The following is a 4,730-nucleotide window of genomic DNA, read 5'->3' on the forward strand; positions in this document are numbered from 1 at the left end:
CTTATATCTCTGGTGCATGAAGGACTTGTAGAAAAGGAGTATATCCTTGGAAGGGGGATTCTCCTTATTCTCTTCATCTGCCATGTACCATTCGTTTAAGTCTTTCTTTATCTCCCTGCTAATCATTTTGTTTGGATAGCCATTGTTAACTAGCATTTGTGGTACTCGATCTAGTTCTGTGTGTGTGCCCTGCCACGATGAACAGTGCATAAGGGCTCTCCTGACGAAAGCCCTGATGGTGGTGGTTTTGAACCTCGCAGGGCACTCACTCTCTAAATTCAGGCAGAGTCCCTGGTTAGTCAATTTTGTACATACAGTAGTGGTCATCTTCGTGGTCATCTTTGTGATTAGAACATCTAGGAAGGGTAGCCGGTCGTCTCTTCTGAACTCAATTGTAGAGTTAAGTATGCTGTTGTTCAGGAACTGCTGGAGAAGTGCTTCGGCCTCTTCTTTGGAGTTTTCAGTTTGAATAAATATATTGTCGATGTATCTGGCATACATCCGTGGACGTCTGTGCTGCAAAAAGACTCTCTCTTCGACAGTATCCATATAAAAATTAGCCAAGAGGACGGCCAAGGGGGAGCCCATCGCCACACCATCTTTCTGGTGGTACATCTGTCCTCTGTGGGTGGTGAAGGGGGCTCTCTTCATACAGATGTCCAGGAGTGCCTTGAGGGATTGTTCCAGGATGTTCAAAGGTTCCATGTCGGGGTTCCTATATACCTTCTCCAATATGATACCTATGGTTTCGTCGACGAGGGCATTAGTAAACAGGGATTCCACGTTGAGGGACGCCATCGTACCATCGCCAGGGGAATCCCAGATTTTCTGCAAGAACTCCGTCGAAGAAGTAAGGCAAAACTCGTGGGGGTATATGGCATCAGGATTTTGTTCAAGCGTTTTCACAAGGCATATGTCGAGGCGGGCATCTGGCTGATGATAGGGCATAAGGGGTTTCTGGTCTTATGTGTCTTTATGTTACCGTAAAGATACCCCAGCCTGTAGTCTCCTTGGATGGATGGGAGGTGAGTAGTATTTGTTGCAGTGTTCACTGTGGTAACGAAAAGGTTAGCATCCTGATTGATGTCTTCCGTAGCATTTCTCATCAATCTTTTGAATTTAGAGGTGTTTGCTAAGATGTCATCCAACTTCTCAAAATATTCTGTCTTGATAAGCAAGAAGGCGGTTGTTTTATCTGCAGGGTGTATCATAATATACTCGTTCTTCTTAACCCTCTTACGCCGGAGCCCTAAAAATCAAAACGTCTCCCGTATGCCGGGCCTGGTTTGGAGTGAGCGCGGAAGTGGAAAAAATAATTTTTTCAAAAAATTACAGCGCGCGTACTTTTGAAAGATTAAGAGTCATTTTTGGCTCCTTTTTTGTCATTGCCTGAAGTTTAGAATGCAACCATCAGAATGAAAAATAATATCATTATCATATGTAAAATAATGCGATATATGGTAGCGAAAAAAAAAAATTCATACATAATTGTATTCAAATCACGCTGTGCAGAAAACGGTCAAAGCTAACCAGTTACTTTTTTTGCGTTGTATTTTACACTAAATTGCAATCATTTTGATATATAATACATTGTAAAATAATAAAAGCAACACCGGAAAAATATTATCACAAAATGATGTACGAATTCGTAACGAGCGGACGTAAAAAAAATGTTATTTTCAAAAATTCACCGTAATTCTAAATAATGTTCTAGAGACTTCCAATTTGTTTCAAAATTAAGAAAAATGATTGAATATTACGATACTGTAAGAGTTTTTAGATTAGAATTGCAGATTTCGACCATTTCGGACGAGTTAAATTTGACCGAATGTCGAAATTTTAATAAATATATTTTTTTATATATAGGACCATTTCGAGATGGAAAAAGCTACAACCTTCAATTATTTTTTATTGTATTCTTCATGAATTTGCGCACATTTTGATATATAAAACTCTATAAAAAGGCTAATATGAAAAGGAGCAAATATTAGGATAATGCCATGACGTATTTCGGAGACTTGCGGCCGCGAATCGGCGCGCGGAGTGAAGGTAAATATATTTTCAAAAATTCACCATAAATCACAATATTGTTTTAGAGACTTCAAATTTGTTTCAAAATGAAGAAAAATACAGAATTTACTTAGGCCGTAAGAGTTTTAGCTTTACAAATTGCGTTTTTCAACTATTTCGGTAGAGTCAAATTTGACCGAACGTGGTTTTTTTTCTATTTATCGTGATTTATATGCAAATTTTTCGAAAAAAGAGAAAAGCTACAACCTTCAATCATTTTAGTTGTATTCTACATGAAATTACGCACATTTCATATATAAACTTTATGTAACAGCTAATTTTAAATGGTGCAAACATTTCGACAATCGCACAAAAAATTCTGATTTTTCGGAAGTTACCGCGCGAACGTAATGTTTTTTTTTCATAAATTCACCATAAATCGAAATATTGTGCTAGAGACTTCCAAGTCGTTGCAAATGAAGGTAAATGATTGAATATTACTAGAATATAAGAGTTTTAGCTTACAATTGCGTTTTTCGACCATTTCGGTAGAGTCAAAGTTGACCGAAAGTTGAAATTTTTGCACTTAACGTTATTTATAATGAAAATATTTCAAAACTGATAAAAGCTACAACCATGGGTTGTTTTTTGTTGTATTTTGCAGGAAATTGCGCACATTTCCATATATAAAACTTTATGTAACGGCAAATTTAAAAGGGTGCAAACATTAGGACAATCGCACGAAAAAATTTATCGGAAGAGTTATCGCACAAACGTAAGGAAAAAGTTTTTTCATAAATTCACCATAAATCGAAATATTGTGCTAGAGACGTCCAATTTGTTGCAAAATGAGGCAATGATTGAATATTACTATAATGTAAGAGTTTTAGCTTACAATTGCGTTTCTCGACCATTTCTGTAGAGTCAAAGTTGACCGAAGGTTGAAATTTTTGCACTTATCGTTATTTATATGAAAATATTTCAAACTGATAAAAGCTACAATCATGAAGTATAGTTGTATTGTGCATGAAATTGCGCACATTTTCATATATAATACTTCATGTAAAGGATAATTTAAAATGGTGCAATAATTATGTCAAAGTGACGAAATAATTTCCGAGATGTGTCACTGATACTTTTTAGTGCGATAAGAAAGAAATTCGCGCTTGCGCGCCTGCGTAGCGATTGTAAACAAAACAACGCCTTGATCCGTGAACTCCCAGCATCCCCCAGGCGCGTGATACAAAAGTTTTCGTCTGGTAGGCCTATAAGTATTTTTCCGCGAATTTTAAAAAAACTTTTTGAGCCGACGTATGATACGTCCAATCGGCATACGGGAGACATTTTGACTCGACGTTTAATACGTCCAATCGGCGTAAGAGGGTTAAGATCTGCTGCAGCGTCTTTGGTAAATATCCCGCTAGTGTAGTTCCCTCTGTCCATCTGGGCTTCTGTGAGCAGGAGAGGAGAGGTTGAACTGCATCTCTGGTCTTGAGGATCTTCTTGACCTCTAACTGTTGCATGGATTTAAGGAGCAGTTCTGTCTCCATACACTTTTCATGTTTCTTAGGTTTACTCATGAAGTGACAGTTGAGGCCGAGGTTGAGTAGGTCGTCTTGTTTTGGGGTCGGTCTGTACTGAGTGGGTTTGGTTTTATATTATTTGGGTCTTCTCTTGGATACATATCTACCAGCCGTTGAAGTCTACGAGCTTGCGAGTCATACCTCTGACTCACTTGTACATATCCTCCTCTTGCAGGTGGGTAAGGCAGGAGTTGATTTCTATGAAGTTGGAGTGCTCCTGGTGGTCTCCCCATTAGTGGTCCTCCTGCCGGTCCTCCTGGCACTGTTGTCTCATCCGGTACTGGTGTCTTAATTGGTAGACTGGATTGGGGTTGTCTTGCTCGTTGTTGGGATCAGGCTGGGTAGCTTCCAAACATACTTCCGCCCTTTCCTCTAGCAGGCGGTGATGTTCCTCATGCAAGGCCTTCATCTCGGTAGTCTTCTCCTGAAGTTGCCTCTGCAGAAGGGACGTCCTGAAGGTCCTGGTCCCTTCTTCTTTTCTAGCTGTGGAGTCATGCAGTCTGATGTTTGTATATTTTGGTAATAGACCCTCTCTCAAACATGCCCTGTTGAAAAGGATTGCTGCTTCAGCTCCATTAATTTTATATAGTGTTCTCTACTTTCCTATAAGAGACTCTTCTGTGTTGCTCAAACTGGCAAGCAACGTGCCAAGGGGATAGTGAAATCTGGTAGGGTCATTTCCAATATTCATTATTACTATTCCTATTACAATCTACACTCTCTCTCTCTCTCTCTCTCTCTCTCTCTCTCTCTTGCGACGTTCCATCGTGGCAGGGCACACACACACAAATGCTAGTTAACAGTGATTACCCAAACAAAATGATTAGCAGGGAGATAAGAAAGCCTTAATGAATGGCACCTGGCAGACAAAGAGAATAAGGAGAATCTCCCCTCCGAGGATATGCTCCTTTTCTACAAGTCCTTCATGCACCATGGAAGAAGAAAGATGCATTAGACAGATCATGAATGAGAACATCACCCCTACGAAGGAAAGGAAGAAGTTCTCACTGGTAATATATTATAAGAACCACAGGACAAGAGACCTAGTTATGAGGAAGAACCCCGTCCATCCTGCAGGAGACCCCCTGAAGTAGAATAAGGTTGTTTACTGGTACACATGCCCTATCCAGGGATGTC

This window comes from Macrobrachium nipponense, chromosome 13 (genome assembly GCF_015104395.2).
Source record: "Macrobrachium nipponense isolate FS-2020 chromosome 13, ASM1510439v2, whole genome shotgun sequence".
NCBI lineage: Eukaryota > Metazoa > Arthropoda > Malacostraca > Decapoda > Palaemonidae > Macrobrachium > Macrobrachium nipponense.